The sequence below is a fragment of the Panulirus ornatus genome, chromosome 61, assembly GCF_036320965.1.
Source record: "Panulirus ornatus isolate Po-2019 chromosome 61, ASM3632096v1, whole genome shotgun sequence".
Classification (NCBI taxonomy): Eukaryota; Metazoa; Arthropoda; class Malacostraca; order Decapoda; family Palinuridae; genus Panulirus; species Panulirus ornatus.
The window spans coordinates 4353759-4374655 of record NC_092284.1 but is presented as its reverse complement, the minus strand read 5'-3'; positions in this window follow the sequence as shown (position 1 = coordinate 4374655).

The window sequence follows — 20897 nt, the reverse complement described above, 5'->3', positions numbered from 1 at the left end:
AACACATATGCAATGAAACACACCACAAACACTAAAACAAACGCTCTCCCAACTCGATCTTAAAAACCATCCCACCAGATATACACACATGTGTAACTGCACCACCCAGACAAACTGGAGTCGCACTTTCCCATCTGCTCTCTGACATCTCTCATACCTCTTTCATCATAATTAACCCAGGACTTCTTCAACATAACTCAGGAACCTTCATGACCACAATGCAATAACCATTATGAGACACCAAACGCTTACTGTTCGGATGCCTCCCACTCTTCCCCGTCATCATCACTAGAGTGGATGACCTGTTGTCTTGCCTGATGTATGTGAATGGTTTCCTGAGGGATATGGGAGTTTCATAAGGTGTAAAGTTCTCTCTTCCTACTTGTACACATGCCTTACACCTTTGATAAAACTTCTGCTTATAGCAGCTTACCTCCCACACCATATACTCTTAAGATCTTCCACAAAGCATCTCTATCAACTCTATCATATGCCTTTTCCAGATCTATAAATGCCACATACAAATCCATCTGCTTTTCTATGTATTTCTCACATACATTCTTCAAAGCAAACACCTGATCCACACATCCTCTACCACTTCTGAAACCACACTGCTCTTCCCCAATCTGATGCTCTGTACATGCCTTCACCCTCTCAATCAATACCCTCCCATATAATTTACCAGGAATACTCAACAAACTTATACCTCCGTAATCTGAGCACTCACTTTTATCCCCTTTCCCTTTGTACAATGGCACTATACATGCATTCTGCTAATCCTCAGGCACCTTAATATTCTTACCAACCAATCAACAACACAGTCACCCCCTTTCTTAAAAAATTCAACTGCAGTACCATTCAAATCTGCTGCCTTGCCAGACTTCATCATCTGTGAGGCTTTCACCACCTCTTCTCTCTTCAAACCAGTCTCCTTGACTCTTTCATCTGGCACAACACCCTGACCAAAACACCCTACATTTGCCACTCTATCATCAAACATTCAACGAATCTTCAAAATACTTCATCACTACTAATGTTCCCATTTGTTCTCTTATTTTAAACATGTTATTTACCTCCTTCCAAAACATCTTTTAATTCTCCCTAAAGTTTAATGATATTCTCTCACCCCAACTCTCATTTACCCTCTTTTTCAACCCTTGCACCTTCCCCTTGACCTCCTGCCACTTTCTCTTATACATCTGGTCATTTGCACTCCTTCCTTGCAAGTAACATCCAAATGCCTTTCTCTTCTCTTTCACTAACAGCTTTACTTCATCCTACCACTCACTACCCTTTCTTATCTGCCCACTTCCCACCTTTCTCATGCCACATGCATCTCGTGCACATGCCATCACTGCCTCTCTAAATTCAGCCCATTCCTCATCCAACCCCCCCTCATGTCGTTTGCTCTCACCTTTTGCCATTCTACACTCAATCTTTCCTGGTACTTCCTCACACACACACACATCTTTCTTTCATACTATTCGCCATTTCCCGCAATAGCGAGGTAGCGTTAAGAACAGAGGACTGGGCCTTTGAGGGAATATCCTCACCTGGCCCCCTTCTCTGTTCCTTCTTTAGGGGAAAAAAAAAAAAATGTGTGTTTATATCTCTACTGCAAGGAGAGAGTTATGCAAAGGTTAATATAAAACAAAAGTAATTTCTAATTTTAATTAATGAAATAGATACTGGGACAGAGAAGCTGTCATCACAGATACTGAAGAAGCAAAGGCAAACACATGCCCACTCACATCCACATACCCATACGGGTTCATACGTTGGAATCCCTTGCCAGCTAACAGCCACATAGTACAAGTGATACTCTGGTAAATTTCAAAATACCCATAAGTGTAAAACTTAAGTAGAAGCTCATCATGAATATTGGTCTACAGTCCTAACCGTTTTAATCAAAGTAGAATCTACTTTTTCCCTGGTTTGCATGGGCAACACAGCTTTTCCATGGAATGGGAGTAATGAACAATTAAAGGCAAGTCCACTCATGTGCATCCTGAATTTTAAGCTCATTATAAAATAGTGTCACAAGAGTGGCAATGAATAACCCATTTTGTTTTACATAAGCAACTACTTTAACTGCAGATCCATAAAACATTCAATGGCATAATACAAATATCTGATACACAGTACAATAAACTTTTCAGAAAAATAAATTTACTTTTATCGAATCATTTCCTCTATCTGGTATGTATAAATACAAATCTTTTGCATACATGCAAAGTATAACAAATCAATCATTGTTATTATCTGACTAAAATTTACTGAAACACTAAAAAACTATGTTTTCCCCTATTCAGACAGTTTACTAAGGTGCTGTCTAGTTCCTCCCTAGATGGAGAACTGATACATTATGACTGAAATGCACATCAATATGCTGGTCAACTGTGAGGAAAGAGGTATGTATATTACATGTTGTTGTTTCACTCTGTGGCTAATGAAGACTAATGATGCGACCTACACAATAACTGGATCACTTCCAACGTGATTACGTTACCATCCATAACCTTCTCTCTCCACTGTTTAACATATGTGTGAAGAAAAGAAAAACACAACTTTTGTCATAATTATGACACAAGATAAATGATAGAACTATAAGCACATCTTGATCCCGTATCATGGATTTACATCATCTAGGTACTTAATCCATAACCATCTAAGGCCATCTGTAATCTGAAGATAATTAAGGCCTTTCCCATGCATCAGTGTCACCAATATTACTGTCACTGCTTGCTACTGACCTGTATTCCAAAAGTCCATCGCTAATTGTAATAACCTGGGCATGAACCTTTAAAAGTCTTCCCATACACAACATCGTAGTTTTGTATTTCAAATCAAGAGCCCTGCCACAATGGATGCAAAGGGAGATAAGATTATGTGAAATCTTTTTTCGATATACAGTGGCAACCATTAATAACTCTGATGTAACCTACGTCAGGATGAAACATTTCATGTATCTTCGTAATACTAGCAAGCATGTTGGTTTACCTCTGACAAAGCCACATGGCCTATTAAGAACCTATTTCCCTTGTTTGGACTGTGTTTGCATCCCATTCCCCACTGAGAATCATCATGCAAAACAGACATGTATTGATATACATATCCATGCTGTATGGGACACAGATTGATGTGGAATTTTACACTCTATACTAGAGAATCTAGCTTGTGGAATGCTAATACAAACCCCCACGGAGTATTTTTGCCAAGCATAATAAATATCAATGGAAATTTTGTGTAAGATTCTTCTATAAAATGCATTTTTCTCTGAGATCTTACATATGATAAAGCATGGGAAATAGCAAGTGTGTGTCTGCCTTAGGTTAGGAATGATTCAAGGCTTGATTTCACTTAATGACTTTTAAACTTTTACTGTGATTTGATGGAGCCTGGGTAAGCAATATCAAGAAAAAATTAATCAAATACATATACTGACATTCTATACTTCTTTCTCTGCAACAAAACACTTTGCCAATGAACTGCAACCTGTAACTATGTAAATATATAGAGTGGGTTACTCATGAAGTGCTACCAGACCAAAAAACAATAATTAGCGACAGTATAGTATAGGAAGTAACATATGCAAGATATTACCAGTTTTCACAAGCTATTATGAGTGACTATGGGAGCAACAAACTTACTGATCACTGGCCTGAGTACCTAAACGCACGAATATATAATCTATCTTGAATATTCTATTCATTGGCAAGAAGTTTCATGCGGTGCTGACGATCAATATTCCTTTCAGTGTCTCGAGGTGTTAACATACTCCAGAAATTAAGAACATTGCTTCAATAAATAAAAAAAACATGGAAGTCAATAAAATCAATTATTAATCAAGCTTATGCCCTAAATGCCATCAGTCCTTTTGTGGCATACACAACAAGCTGATGGCATATCTCTGATTCAAATTACGTGTATTTCTCAGAAGAACTTTATAATTTTTGTACCATAATACACTAATATTAAAGAGTGCGATGACAGAACATTACATATACTTGACTCCTGAAAGCAATCTTATGAATTACTTGGACCTATCAAACCAACCAGCAATTCAGAAACAATGCAACTCATACTTAATTTGTAGAATTTTCCAAAAAGTTTTCATCTTTATTGAAGCTGTAATATATTCAACAATTCTCATTCTTAGAAAAGAAAATATACTTTATCCATCTACTTACAACTGCCCCAGGATCTCTTTCTAAGAAAGGGTACCTGTGCCACCCATGAGCACCTCCAAGGCTGTACTATTTTCAGAACCTGGGAAATGATCGACTCCTCTAAAAAGGAAAGCTCCGTGATGAGGTGGTATTCCCAATGATAAAGATTCCCCAAAGGTGACTTTCAACTTATGAAGCAACGTTGTGCAGGAGTGCAGTACTTTTTACCTTCCTGGCCAGGATTCCCCTCTCTGGGACTTCTCTAGTACCCACGAAACCAGCAACATCTACCAGAGTGGACCAACAGTCCAGGAGTGTGTGATGTGTGTATGTCTTTGTTGGGTACGGCAAACGAAAAATTGTTCAGTGTCTTCAGTATGGATCTCATATCCTGAGTATGAAGAATCTTGTGATATGCTGAATCAGTGTTTGCAATATCAAGGAGATGGGTTTTGTCCAAATTGCTGACAAGAAAGGGTAACAATTTTTTCTATGTTTGCCTTCTCATTAACATCATGTTATACATTTACCATAACCTAAGCTGGGTGCCCAATTCAACAATCAATCCCTGGGGGAGGATGAACTGCTGGGTTGACTGTGAACTGACTGCTACAACCAGGATTCAAACCTATGCGCTTAACTGTGGGCAGCCTGTAAATGTGGTAGTCAGCAACACTATCCATTACACCACAGAGGTCCACAGGGAGTGTGGTTTCAGATGGGTGTATGCCTGATGGAGTGGTGTTTAAGACAGAGTTGGGAGGGGGACTGTTTAGCGCTTGTTCAGTCATTTCGGTGTGCATGTGTTTTGTCATTATTGCGTTTCTTGGAGAAAGTGGAATCTGTTAGAGAGTGTGGTTGTTAGGCAACCAGCAATTGTTCTGAGTGTGATTTCTAGGCAGCCAGCAACTGTTCTGAGTGTGGTTGCTCGGTAATCAGCAATTGTTTGGAGTGTGGTTGTTAAAAAAGCCCACGATTGTTCTGAGTAAACTTAACTCCAAAGAACAACTGTAGGATAACTTAAAGAATTTGGAGTAACCCGCGCTTACTTAATTGTGTTATTGCTGTGAATATAAACATAACTATATTTTTCAACATGAATAGAGAAAATATATATTAGTGAAATTCTTGTTCACATCCCCTTAAATGTTTAATATGAGAGAATATTAAATTTCAAGGGAAATATAACAAAGCAAGCTTACTTGTCAATAAAAAAAATGGTTCAAAGGCATCAACTATAGCCCAAAATAGTACAAGTAATGAAAGTGGAGGACACAACAGGAAAAACTCATGAGATGTTTGAGAACTATGTCAGAAAACTTTTTCTCATGGCTATTCAAAAATGAATAATTCAGATCTTTATGAATACTTAACCCATATGTCAGCTGTGGGTAGATGGCACGAATCTTTTAGTCAATAATGTCAACACAGTCCAGTATGGCACAATACAAAATGAACATGACACGATGATATATATGTAAATACATTCATCAACATATATGAGAGTCCATGGAAAATTATCGGAAGTGCTTGGTGTCATAATTATGGTAATTACATCATGGGCATAAAGGGTCCTGGGATGTGCTGAATTCTTGTTTAGAGTAGAGACGGATGATGTCCAAAACATAGACAGGAAAGTTGGACTTGTATTTGTTCAAGAAGAGTAGTTTCAGAAGGATGTAGGTCTGGTGGGTTGGAGTTTAAAACCGAGTTGAGAGGGTGGTCGTGTAGTGCTTTTAAGGCCATGTGTTTTGTTAATGGTACATTTGTTGGGGGTTTGGGATCTGCAAGTAGCTTTTGCTGAAGTGTGGAGCAGGGAAAAGATTTTTCTACTTCTGGTTGTTTATGAGTGGTTTGGGTGGCAGAAGCTGTTACAAAGAATCGAGTGCTGAGCACGTTGCGGTGGGATTGTAGTGGGAGGATCTTTTGTTTCATTGTGTCAGTACTGAATATCTATGTCCCTAGCAATTGTTCTGAGTGCTCTATTTTGTGTACTTTCCTGCTCTGTTATAATTACTTTTGAGAGGGTGGAAGACCAAGCAGGAAAGGTATAATATAGAGGGAAGCACATGAATTATTTGTGGAGGACGCTAAAGAAGTCTTTTGTTTGTCCCAATCTGGTGCCAGTTAGTGTTCTGAGGGAAATTAACTCATGTGTTCTTTTTGTGTTGATGTTATTGGTGTGGTGAGTGAATGGCTTGTGCACTGTGCATGCAAATTACTATAAAACCCCAGGATCTTCCATCCAGGGAATATCTGCAGTTCTAAGGCTGCATTACACTCAGTGGCATGGACAGGACATACACTTTTGAAGCAAGAAGTTCTTTGACGAACCTTTACTCTCTTTTGACAATCGGTCATGATACAGCCTTGCTAAAGGTGACTTTTCACTCATGGTGCAACTTCATGCAGGAAAATGTGGCTAATTATTTGTATGTTGCTGGCACTACTTCATGGATATGGGGCAGGGTGAACTAATATATATAAAACATGCATCCTCTTACATAAAGCTTGAACTTGGCAACACAAGATCTTTAATAAACACCCATGGTCTTTTAAACACTGTGCAATGCATGAAGACTATAAATGGAATTTACAATAATCAAAATATATATGAGCCCATGCAAACCAGATGTGTAGGAAAGTATAATATCTTTGATATCAAGGGTTGCCACATCGTGATGTCAAATGATGAATAACGTACTTCTTTGTCCCATTTGTGTATTTTTTCTCTGTACAAAATCCAATATCTTTACAAAGCAGTTACAGTAAATGTTGTGCAGAGGAAAAGAACGTGAATGAGGTAAGTCACTGAATACTTAAAAAAATAAGTGAAAAAATTACAAGATTGGCTTTTTAATAAAAATGTTCATGAAAAAATCTTAAAAAAGATAACAAACTGAAATGCTCATACATGCAACTCCTAGTTCATCTTGTAATTCTGCTTATCATTATGCATATCTGTTAGCCAGCAACACAATATCAAAATTCAACAGTATGTAATCTAATTGTTTTAGCCCCTTAAAGTCCCACTAAGGTAACCTTTCTAACTCTCAAAATTCAAATTTTTCAAGTTCTTCAAAATTACCGGCATCATGGGGCAGGCATTACTAACACTGCCTCCACCTTGGCTAGAAAACCTTTTCCTGTCTTATCTTGGTCAAGTTTTCATGCTGAGTCAGTGTCCATAACATTACTCTCCATGTGATCCCAAAACAGACCATCAAATAATTCAGGATCATCCACTTGGTCATCCAAATCCAGCTGGAATCAATCAATTTCCTTTCTAGGAGACTCATGCAGATGTGCTCTCATTGGCATGTCCACAGAATTACTGACAGTGGGGAGAAATCATAGTGCACTGCCAGCACCCAGGCTTAGTGCACTGACACCTCCGCCAGCACCTAGGCTTAGTGTACAGCCTTGAAATTGAGGTACGAAATGCAACGTGCACATATACGTCTAAAGGCATTGCCCAGCTCATATACATCCATCTCGAGGCATTAAAGAGTTAAAACTGCCCATAATGAGACATGTAAACGGGCTATATTGATAGGAATGTAACAATACGTATCTTATATATCTTGCCTAGACGTGTTACCAGGCCCTGCCTACAAGTGGCAACACTATAAGTTAGAGGTCATGCTTATGAGGCTGTACCATCTTCAGTGAATGGAAAAGGGTCCATCGTCATCATGACTTTATCACCCAAAAGAAGCAAAACTTTACCCTACTCTTGTGTGGTGCACTACCTCGATGTTGTGTGGAGCCTAGTGGAAAGGATCTTAAGGTGACAAAAATTATACAATATTTCATTTAAGGGTCCTAGGGTGACAAAAATGATAATTTTTCTATAAGTAACTGCTTCTCACCATCATGTATAATATACTAAAACCAGATCCTTCCATCCACAGACAAGCCCCAGAGACTATTCTAGATGAATTCCACCTCATGCATGTCTCGCATCCTCCTCAATGGGAACTGATAACCCAAAGTCTCTTTCACTCTATATCCTTCCACCTCCTACTCCCCATACCTCTCTCCATCTTGGTCACCCTCCATATTAAGACTGCTTACAACCACATCTCACTCTTACGATGTTATTTCTTATACAATTAATGTCTCATATTTTCTTCAGGCATTTCATTTCTGACACGTCCATTTCCTTCTTTTCTCGTGTTAAGGGCCCATGATTTATGTTCATACAACACTGTCATGGCTAATCTACCTCAGATATACCCATCTTTGCCCTTGAAGTCACCATCCTCTCCTTCAACACACTCTTTAATGCACTAAGGTCCTCAGCCTCCTCTTCCACCCAGATCCACAGCCTCTTCTTCCACTTACTTCAGACACCATGGTTCCCTCCACTCCCAGGTACATAAAAGACCTGATTTCATTAAGGTCCTCCTCAATCAAATTACATCCTCTCCCATCTCCCTGACTACAGCTCATCTGCTTGCCTGAACCATCGCTACTTTTTCTATAAATATTCATGCTTACCTTAAGCACTGAATTTGAAGACCCACTTCTGTGTAGTAAGTAACCACAGATGCATCATGTCTGAATGCATTTGATCCTCTCCATAAAACAGGAACGGAATTAATGATGACTAATTTGTATATCTTATGAGCAGTAACTTGTACCTTATAGATTTTCTGACAGAGCTTTTACTTGTCATAAATTTAAAATAAAGAAAAATGCATAATACTTACACATATATGAATTTTCAAAATAACCCAAGGATCTTTTCATGGGCCTCCTCCAGCATGAAGGATGCCCTACATTCAGCAGCAGTAAAATAATGGACTCCTTTGGAATGTAACATTCCTTGAGAAGACTGTACTCTGTTCATCCACTGACAATCACACAATCTTGCCAAAAGTAACTTTTCAACTTACTGTATAACAACATAAATGCAAAGTCAAAGAATGCTACATATTTGTTATTACAAGTGCACGTTCTTGTTACCTTTCCTGTCATTTGATCACAGGATTGTAACATCTGGGGTTACAGTTCCAGATCTGATGGTAAAGGCCAGACTTTCAATCATATTTCCAATCAAAATTAAATGTCTTTTGTAAATATTTCTAACTCACACAAGACAGGATCTACAGTACTTTGGCAAAAATGAACAAACAGTAAGACCTAAACTTATCCCTAAGGATAAGGGGAGAAGAATTCTAATCACACATCTGTGACATAAAAGATAACCAAAAGGAGTTACAGAGAAGGGGGATTCTTCCCTTTGTGTATTACTTCTTTATAAAAGGGGAAAACAGAAATATGACAGAAGCACGAGTTTTTCCTTGAAGCCTAATTCCTTAGAGATTATTTTTTCAAATGTTGAGGTTACGATACTGATTACTTATTCTTTTTCTCCACATCTTTCCTTTTTTAAGTTCAGGGTGTTAATATAAAATCTATTATTCTGTGAGATACAATTCATACATGCTAGGAAGGCAAAGCATGAAAAACGTAAAGGGATTTCTGCTGTAACAAGACCAACCTGTATTGTCTAAAAACATTACAGTAATAGGATAATGAAATTTGCTTCAAGAGGCTTAACTTGAAGAATTAAATTGTAAACAATCCACTTATTTAGTATAAGTCAATTTCATGTATTAGTTATCAAATAACATAAGCATATTGCGATCAGATTTTCACTTATATACTATGATGTCCCAATGAAAAAATTAATCTTTTCATTTGGAAACCTTGTGACTGAGGTTGAGCAGACAATATATTAAACCCTTGGAAATATGTAGTGCATGGGCACACACGTTAATCAGATTAGCTTAATTTTCCAAGGACTTGGAGTGTTTTACTGGCTTACATTTTAAATAACAATCACTTAAAATATAAAAAAATGGATACCTATGAGAATCCAAAAATAAAATGAATATCTCTTAAATGGACATCATTAAAACTGGAATGAATCATGTTATTACATTTCATTCACCAATGATAGATATAACAGGAGCTTGTGCCTGTCGTTCATTCCATATATTTTGCTGGTTCTCATTTACATATCAAATTTCCACTTTTTGTATGGGGTACTTATAGTGGAAAGATCATACACTTGTAAGTACAGCTAAAAGCTCATCAGTGTAGACCACAAGAGACTGGGGGTTAATGTGGGGTTAAGACAAAATCAATAAATGTTCAAGAGTACAGAAGTATTTATACATTTTTTTTACCAGTATAATAAAACTTAATAGATATAAAGTGAACATTAAAAAAATTAAGTAACTATAAATATCAAATTAATGTTACTAAAGCACAGTCCCCACAACTGAAAAAATGTTACCACAGAGTTTCACAGGAGATGTATGGGGCTGCGATGCTGCATATGAAAGCAAGATGAACTCACATTCAAAAATACTGTCATTATGGTTGACATATATGCACTTACCAAGATCACAGTTTTGATCAAAACCAATCACAGAATCTGTCAGTTAAAATGAAAAGCATCAGATATGTTATCGATTGCAAGTGCACCTTCCTGTTTAATTAACTCTAGTCATGCCTTATTTTCCTCTGCCATTTAATCCCAATGGAAATGTGGCTATGATAAATAATATAAACTTATCATGTAAAAACCCTAGGAAATTATCTTAATTGCTTCTAGTCCAAAAGATCAAGCCTTAACCTTTCCATTGTGGCAGATCTAATATCCACTCTACGCAGTCTCCAATAAATTCTCAAAGATTTAAAAAAAAAAAAATCTACAGTTTTCTTATAAGTATATGCTAGAGCACAATTTTCAAAATCAAAGGATATGAAATTTAACTTCGTGAAATGCTGTTTGAGTATGCTACATGCTCTCCAAACTTATGTTGGCAAGCATGTGAAGTATGCAATGAGAACAGTCAGGCATACATATTGAGGTGTGTGGTATTTCTGGAAGTGCTTTCTCCAAGAAAAAAAAAATAAATAACAGTTTTCAGTACCACTATCCATCATTCAGTCAGTTTCAGACCTTCACTAATTATTACACAAGTTGAGGTGCATTTGGTTCACACATCCTTGACATTTTCACACAGATTAATCAATAAATGGAAAAAAATTAGGCTCCAGCATCGGATAACATATGTGGGACGACACCACAAGCATTAATGGCTGTATAATGTTTTGCCTCAAGGCTGAGATGGGCATTCAAGAATCATGAATGTTTATGCCCCAGATGCCATGAGCAGATAATAAAATACTATCATGTATACAATCTAGCTGTAGTGAACAGGCTAAACAATACTACTACGTATTCAGGGACTTCAGTAACAGAAAAAGATTAAATAATTACTGCAGCATAAGCAATCATAAAACTAAGGAACCTGAGGCTGTAAGACTGAAAGATATAGGTATTCATAATTTGGTTTTACTGTTAACAGAGCCCTAAGGTTCACTCCTGGGTCATTAGTTACGTCTCTTCCAATGGTATGCATTTATCTAGTTTTCCTGAGTCAAATTTCCCAGAATAGCCCATATTTTCTCATTAGGATATAACCTCACACAGTGAAAAAACAAATCAAGACGATGCCAAAATGCATCGCACCCTTCTCAACAATTCACTTCTTAGCTGTTCTTATATCTATCTTTCATCTGTCACTCTGCATATACCTTTGCTGTAAATGTAAAGAAGCTGCGCATCTTTAAACAAGACAACTCATCAAAGTACAAAATTATTACACTGGATCCCACACTTACGCATCAGTCGGACAGTTATGGTTATTCTACCTCATCTTATTCATGTACATATAGTTTCTTCCTTCCATGTATACCTAAAAACCTCACAAAAATTCTTTAGCTCCAATGCAAATCATGTCAATTTCCACACTCTTTGCTGATAAACCTACTACTTCTTATCATCCCAACATTTCTGAAAATTTGTATGAGCCTCATGATTTCGTTCAGTGATCCATATCATATATATATATATATACATATATATATATTTTTTTTTTCTTTTTTTTTTTTTTGCTTTGTCGCTTCAGTGTTCCTTTAGTCATATTTCCAGGCAATCCTCAGTTTTTCCCTTTTCTAAACATCTTCAGAGTTATTTCTTATCAGAACACTGTTTTCATGACTTAAGAGTGATCTTAGACAAACTTCTTAAAAAAAAAAAAAAAATCATTTAATAATTTTTCTTATTTTCAAGACAGACAAATGATGACCAGACAGGAAGATTTAAGCATCAATCTTTTAATACATACATAGGTTAAGGTTGACACAGGGGATGACGTAATTCGCCTTCCCAGTTGCGTGTATAAACACCTGTATGGTATTTGTCCATCATTTACAAACAGAAAAAGCAGTAGTAATAAGCAACTTATATAGTAATTGCAATTCACTGGAATTATACACATATGACGTATTACATCTTTTGAGTGCAAACTCAAATTCACTTGCATATAACAAAATCAAAAAAAGAAATTACACTTTTATATTAATAAAACCATGAGTTCATTGTTAATGATAATGACTATGACTGGAATTATATGAGAGCATACATTTCATGTGTTATGCCAAAGGAAATAGTGAGGTTAACTGAAACAGCTGACTGATATTTGTGCTGAAGCCAGGGGATTTCAGATGACAACCTGTAGAGCTACTCATATAAGACCATTTCAGAAGAAAAGCTGCAAGTAATACAGAATTATTCATTAGTCACGAGAGCGGCAAAACAAATAAAGGAAAAAAGGCAGCAATGTCAGGTGAAGATATGGACTGAACTCAAGAACAAACAGCTCATGTTACGAGTTAATTTGCAGTGATTTTCAACATGCAAAGCTGCAGTCAGTCATTAGCTAATGTCTAGTTTCATAAGGAGCAAAAATGTATGTCTACCTGCAAATGACTTGAAATAGCCGAAATTTACATCTTAAATGAAACTCAAGTCCTGTAATAAGATTAGAAATCATATTTACTGAATACACATACATTTTTCTTCCTCCCTCTCATTACCTCTGCTGCCATTTACAAAACATGACTGATTTTTATATCACAATGCAGTACGTTAAAGGTCTCACACCACATACCCAATATAATTCTGAACAGCTGCAAAACTTTCAGTGATACGCTTTGTACTGTAAACTTCAGTATAATATCAGCCTTTACTCATAAAAAAAATCATGCTTTACGTATCATAAAGAAAAATCATGCCTTACAGTGTTTTTTGGAAGGGGGAAAAAAAAAAAAAAAAAGCATCATATCTGATCCACTATGGATGCACCTACATTTCAACCTGCCTTAAACAGGAAAATGTCCGTTTTTCGACAAGATCATACAACACATCCCAAAATGAATACAGTAGATATTTCAGACCACCTTGATGTCTTCCAGTAAGGCAAAATCATGAAAATGCCACCATAAAAATGGCTTCAGAAACTCTAGATAAAAACCAAAATGGAAATTTTAAATTCTCAAGCCCTTAAGTCAAATAAATATAGTAAATCCTGAAGCAATAATTGAAGTATATTAAAAGGAATCTACATTAACAAATGAAGAAAAAATGAAACAATATCCTCATATATCATGAGAACCTCTCAGAAATGTCTCTACAAAATGAACCGTGATCTTTTATCTTGCTTTACAAAAAAGGCAGCTTGACCAAATATCTATCTGAAAATATACATAATAGCAGTAACTTTATCTAATAACAAATCCACATCTGTGCTAGACATACCTATTCTCACAATCTATACTATTCTAATCTAGACCTGAAATTCATATGAGTCAAAGATATTTCTGGTCATTCCCAAAATCTTGAAAATACTTTGGAGCATTTTAAGAAAAACTATTAAAGCAGAGAAGTATTTTGACATAACCTGAATGAAAATGTCCTGAATAGCCTTCTCACAACTACATAGATGTTTAAATGAAAACTGTATTTCCGAGGATTTCTCAAGTTAATAAAGAGCTACAGAGAAATGAAGGTGTTGAACTTCTTTTAAAACTAAATTCTCGTAACAGTAAATACTTGCTAACTCAGAGCCTTGCTGCTGTTAATTCTCCAGTAAACAATTTCAATTCTACAAGAGTTTTAATTTAATTGTTATGACCAAAGGCCTCACACATTCTACAGAAAAATATATCTTATCACAGTCACCAAAATAGTAAATACCACAAAGAATCCTGTGCAAACTCTTAAGTGGCACCAAGAATAATACTTGGTACTGGACACAATGCAGCAGTCTCCTTTACAGGTCCCAGCACAACAAAATAAAACATATTCCTGATAATTGTAATAATTATCACAGACTACTGGAAGATACTAGATTTTACAAACACAAAACCCTTTGATAAATAAAACAGCAAGGGTAGTAAGGATTATGTGGAATGCAATAGATACCAATATATCTGCAAAACTTATTACAGTAATGGCTATTACACATTGGCAAAATTCACAAAAAAAAGTCTGCACATAAGTGAACGGCACCTTACCTTTTAAAAGCTTGCCAGAATCTAGTCTTTGGCATCACATTATCTAACAAAATATATTTGCAGGTGAGGCATTTGCTGCTTCAAATGGCAGATTACAATAAGTAACCGCAAGTGGTAACATGCTTGGCTGTCAAGGATTATTTTTTGGAATGTCAATGGTCAGGTAAAATATAAAATTCGATATAAAGACAAATTTTTGGTCTGTGGTACAACTGGATTGGGTAGATGCTCAGCTCATCTCAAACGAAAATATCTTGTGCGGTAAATTTCAAAGGGCAGAAACATGAAAAACTAAAAAAATATAAAATAAAATAAATTTCAGATAGATCACGCGGTCTTTTCATGATTTAACTATTCAAACACTGTAGTCTGCAATGCCAAATTATCTTCACCCTAACAACAATTATGTTAATTGGTAAAAAGTTAGGGTTATGGAGAGAGTTTAGCTCAGTTTCCTTAATCCCACTGTTCATTACAGCAAACATTAGTCTGACATTAGCTATGGAGAGGGTTTATCACAAAATACCGCATTAAGTTTCTTCACTAATAAAAATCCTTTCCCAAAATGCAACCAACCACAAACAAAAAAATAAAGGAGAAAGGCTATCGTTAACCCTTCTGCTGTAGCAGTCTCAATATCCACTCTACACTGCGTTTGGGAGATTCTCAAATATTCTAAAAGACTACCTCCATAATTTTATCATCATTATTAACTAGAATAAAATTTTCTTTATAAAATGATATACTAATGATCATAGAAACAATTTGCTTACACATGCCATGAGCCCTTTCCTTATGGTGCTCCTCTACTAAGCATGTGGAGTATGACGTGCGTAACATCAAGCATATGTAATGTGTGGTATTTTTGGATGGAATTTTTTATCACAAAAAAATATGATCCCTAAGGGTCCTCAATGCTAGTGTCTATCATGAATGAATTTCACAGCTTCACAAATCATTCCAAAATAAAGAGGGTGATGATCTCCTGTGGGCCCCTCGACATTTTCACACAGAATGACCATTACACTGAAAAAAATCTAGGCTGTAGTTTCTAGTAACAATACATGGGATGCCACCATAAGCATTCATTGCAGTACATTTCTTTTTAATACAGGGGCTGACATTTCATGAGTTAAAGCAGTAAACTCTCCAGCCACAGTGAATAGTCCAACTACCTGTGCGGTGACACATTATCACCCTTACGAAAAGGCAACAGTTTATGCAGTTAGATAATATTTCTTAACATCTCCCCTCCAAGGATCTAACACTTCCAAGCCATTCAAAGTTGAGAAGGTGAGGTTAAGATGAACCTTGCTCCTGACACAACAGAATCTCAAAACATTCAAAATTATTGGTAGATCAGCTCACAAAATATACACTGACAGCTCCTTCATCTAATGAGCTGTATGTTATCAATTTTCCAAAGTACAGGACTTGCTTAGAGAGAAATCTTTAACATAATTCTGCAACCTCTAGACATACCAATCAAATGTGTCAATGCTTCAACCTCACCTTACCTTCCTGCCCCAGGAGTCCCTTCAATCTACTGTGGAGCTCTCACAGCGCTTAAGAAGCCGCTCCATCCACTGGGCATGACCAGGTCAACAAGTGATGTTGTGTGTATGTCTGTGTGAGGTGTATGCAGAACATTAGAAGAGTAAATTTCCATGCCTGTGGTATGAAAGTTGCATCTTAAGCATGATGGGTTGTGTTACGATGAATCTATATGTAATGTACAGATGAATGGTGATTTGATTAAATAATCACTCAGAATTTGTATGAGTGCAAATGAGAAACTAACTCATAAGCTGAGGAAATGTGGTTCCATATGGGTGTACCTCTGGTGGGATGGTGTTTGAGACTGGTTTAGATGGCAGCTAAATGCATCTTGGGTAATTTTACTGTGCATGTATTCTATCACAGCTGCACGTGTAAAGGGTGGGAGAATCTGTAAGTAGAGGCCGTTGAAGTGTGAAGGAGGGCTAGATACTTACTTTTACTTTGGGGATGGTGGTTAGTTATGGTGTGGCATCACTTGATTACCGTGCAGCCACTGGCAACTCAAGGGGTAACCAATTTGATGGCCGTTTCTTTCTCTACACCTTGAAGCTGTTGAGCTCTCTACCATCTCATGTCTTCCCCAATAAATATGATCAGGCATTTTTCAAAAGAATAAGACCAGTTTTTAACTTCCTCAAAAACTTGGAGAGGTTATTATGGGATTCTTTCTCTTGTCAAGATCTGGTACTAGTAAAATGTTCTGAGGGCATGGTTTCCCCACATTTTTTGTGTTGATGTTTGTAGCATGGGAGGTGAATGTCATGAGTGTGTTGTACATCATGCCCCAAATAACTGGAGTTGTGTTGAGTGGGAGTAACTGTTCAATCAACGTTAAGGGATGCTCTATGTTGGATTCATGTCTGTGTGGTTCAAGAGGGTGACTAGACTTCTGTGGAGATGAAGCAATTCTGTTCTGTAAGAGCCAATGATCCGATTACGTGATGTTGCATGTGTGTTGTTGTATCAGGATGCTCTGATTTGATTGTAAGTTGCCAGCACATGAATGGATTTTCATACTATAGTCTACAAAAAGTAATAAAATGTCACGCACAAAGAGACTGAAGAGGGTCAGAGAAAGACCTGCTCCTTGGGGAACTCAATCCTAGGGCTGGACAGTTTCAACTGTGAAACCTTTGAAACTGACAAGTATATACAACCACGTGCTTTACATTGGCAAAAGTGAACATGTTCCCTCAACAACGGCTTGAATATTATTACGATTATCAATATGGCATGTAGCCATGTGAGCCTTTGTGGGGCTTCTGCGCCTCAAAGCTGTGCCCTAAAAAGTAGCAGGTTGAGGCAGACTCTTTTGGGGTATGAAAGTCCTTGATGATGCTGTTCTTTTTCTCAGTCCACTGAGGATGATGCTGCCACACTAAAGACAATCTATCGCTTGTGGTGTTACCACTCGCAGCTGGAATTCAGGGAACATACTTGGATGAACGATCTTCATTTGCTGCAGACAGGGTGAAGATGGCTTGGCTGAGATAATGTCACTAATCATGCTGGTCTTATTGGTCAGTCAGGAAAGACTAGCTTTAACTGACTGGCATCAGGTAATTATAAACATCTATTTCTATATCCTCCATTCAGTGTGAAAAAGGGAAAAGGGAGTAGGAACAAATGATAAGGAAAGGGGAACTGTAAGGCAAAATGGAAAGTGGGGATGGAGTAACAAAGGCGGAGTGGGAATGGTACAGGAAGGTTGAGTGGGAATGGTAGAGGAAAGGTCAGGTGAGAACGGTAAAGGAAAGGTGGAGTTAGACAAGATGAGAAAAGGCGTGAGGATGAAAGATAAAAGGAAAACTGGAAATTGATAAGAGGATAGATGGAAAGGGAATCAGAGAAAGAAGACTATCCTAAGGTAAATCTATGTTATGATGCAAGATAATCTAAGTAATGGCATTAGAAGTTAAACAACACACAACAGACGGTCAAAAGCTTATGGTGACAATTCCTCTCGCTGAGCAAGTCATCATGAAAAATTTACTTCTCAGGAATAAAAACTTATCATAATAAGTTCATTTTTCCCATTTAAAATGGCTACAGAAAATCAAGAACAAATGAATTTGGCAACCACAACGAAAGTTCAGCAAGGGTCAATTATTCTCAATCAACAAATGTGTCAAAAAAATTATCTGAAGCTAAGTACTGTAATCACACTGCAGACCATCTAGAGCAGAATATGCCCACATCCACATACAGGTGCTATCTAAATGCCACAACACACTATCTATAGTTATATCATACTCTAACTTCACAAGATAAATAATAAAATTTTTTACTATCCATGATGTAAGAGTTACTTTAACCTTTATGCTAGTATCAAAAGTTAACACCAATTTTGTTAATAAATGACAACTACGGAAATAATGTTGTTTAAACACCAAAAAAATTAACAAATGAGCATGGTACTTAATTCAAATGCCAATCTACCTAAAAACATGATTAGTTTTTCATTTACACAACAAATCATATACTGCCAATATTCTTGTGACCATATAGTTAGGTATGCACAAGAAGCAAAGCTGTCTAACGTTTAACACAGTACATATACAGTAGGGGCATTAAGTAAGTATGCAAGACGGGAAGGCAGGGTTACTAGTAAGTAATAATTCAAAGCAATACCACCTGAAAGATCACTGGATTCAATTGCACTGTTATACAGAGTTAATCCCAGACAGTAACAGAGTAAATTCCTACAGACCAAACTCATCCAAACAACAGATTTGAAGCAAAGACAAATTAATTTCACTTTCATTCAAATCATAGATATATATGAAATTCATCACAGCTGCAGACATGGAATGTACGACAAATCAATGATGCTTACATTTCAATCACTTAGTGTAGAGTAAATGACAACTATAACAAAATAATCACATTGCTAGGTAACCTAATATTAAGGGTTCTAAGCGCTGGGTCACTGTATGACTTGGAGTTATGCTGTAAGTACCTTAATAAATGGTAAGGTTATTACATATATATCTGAATAAATGATGTTTAACGATGTGTTAACAGCATTTTAGAAATACACCTTAACTTAACTTCCTGCCCCAAGACCCTCTTCTTTTGGGGATCCTGCAATGCTCAGGATGCCAAGTAAGGAAAAGTAAATATTCTGTGTGTGTGTGTGTGTGTGTGTGTGTGTGTGTGTGTGTGTGTGTGTGTGTGTGTGTGTGTGTGTGTGAGGGATATGTCAGTAATACAGGAAACAACAAAAAGTATGAAACTGAAACTGTGGGAAACAGACAAAGAATGGCCCATCCACTCATACACACACATATATATATATATATATATATATATATATATATATATATATATATATATATATATATATATATATTTCTATTTTTTTAATTATACTTTGTATACATACATACATGAATACCCATAAATGAACATATACATACACATATCAACATGTACATATACATACACATATCAACATGTACATACACACACACACAGATACACAGACATATACACATGTACATATTAATACTTGCCTGCCTTCATTCATTCCTGGTGCTACACCACCCCACACAGGAAACAGTATTGCCACCCCCTTCTTCAGCGAGGTAGCACCAATAAAACAGACAGAAGAGGCCACATTCATTAACACTCAGTCTCTAGCTGTCATGTGTTATGCACCAAGACCACAGCTCCCTATCCACATCCAAACCCCACAGACCTTTCCATGGTTTACCCCAGATGCTTCACATGCTCTGGTTCAGACCATTGACAGCACATCGGCTCTGATATACCACACCGTTCCAATGCACTCTATTCCTTGCATGTCTCACCCTCCTGCATGTTCAGGCCCCAATCGCTCAAAATCTTTTTCACGCCATCCACCTCCAATTTGGTCTCCTGCTTCTCCTTACTCCCTCCACCTCTGACATATATATCCTCTTTCTCATCCTTTCCTCACTCATTCTCTCCATATGTCTGAACCATTTCAACACACCCTCTTCTGCTCTCTCAACTACACTCTTTTCATTACCACACATCTCTCTTAGCTTTTCATTACTTACTTGATCAAACCTCCTCGCACCAAATATTTCCCTCAAACATTTCATTTCCAACACATCCACCTTCTTCCATACAACCCTATCGATAGCCAAAGACTTGCAACCATATGAAATTGTTGGAACTACTATTCCTTCAAACATACCCATTTTTGATCTCCAACTCTCTCTCTCTCTCTCTCTCTCTCTCTCTCTCTCTCAACACATTCTCCATCGCTTCCAGAACCTTCGCCCCCTCCCCCTCGCTATGACTCACTTCCACTTCCATGGTTCCATTCATTGCTTAGTCCACTTCCAGATATCTAAAACACTTCACTTCCTCAAATTTTTCTCCATTCAAACTCACATCCCAACTACCTTGTCTCTCAACCCTACTGAATCTAATAACCTTGCTCTTATTCACATTTACTCTCAACTTTCTCCTTTCTCACACTTTTTCCAAACTCACTCACCAACTTATGCAGTTTCTCACTTGAATCTGCCACTAGTGCTGTATCATCAGCAAACAACTTGACTCATTTTCCCGGGCCCTCTCATCCCTAACAGACTGCACACTTGCCCTTCTCTCCAAAACTCTTGCATTCACCTCCCTAACCACCCCATACATAAACAAATTAAACAACCATGGGGATATCACACACCCCTGCTACAAACCAACCTTTATTGGGAACCAATCACACACCCCTGC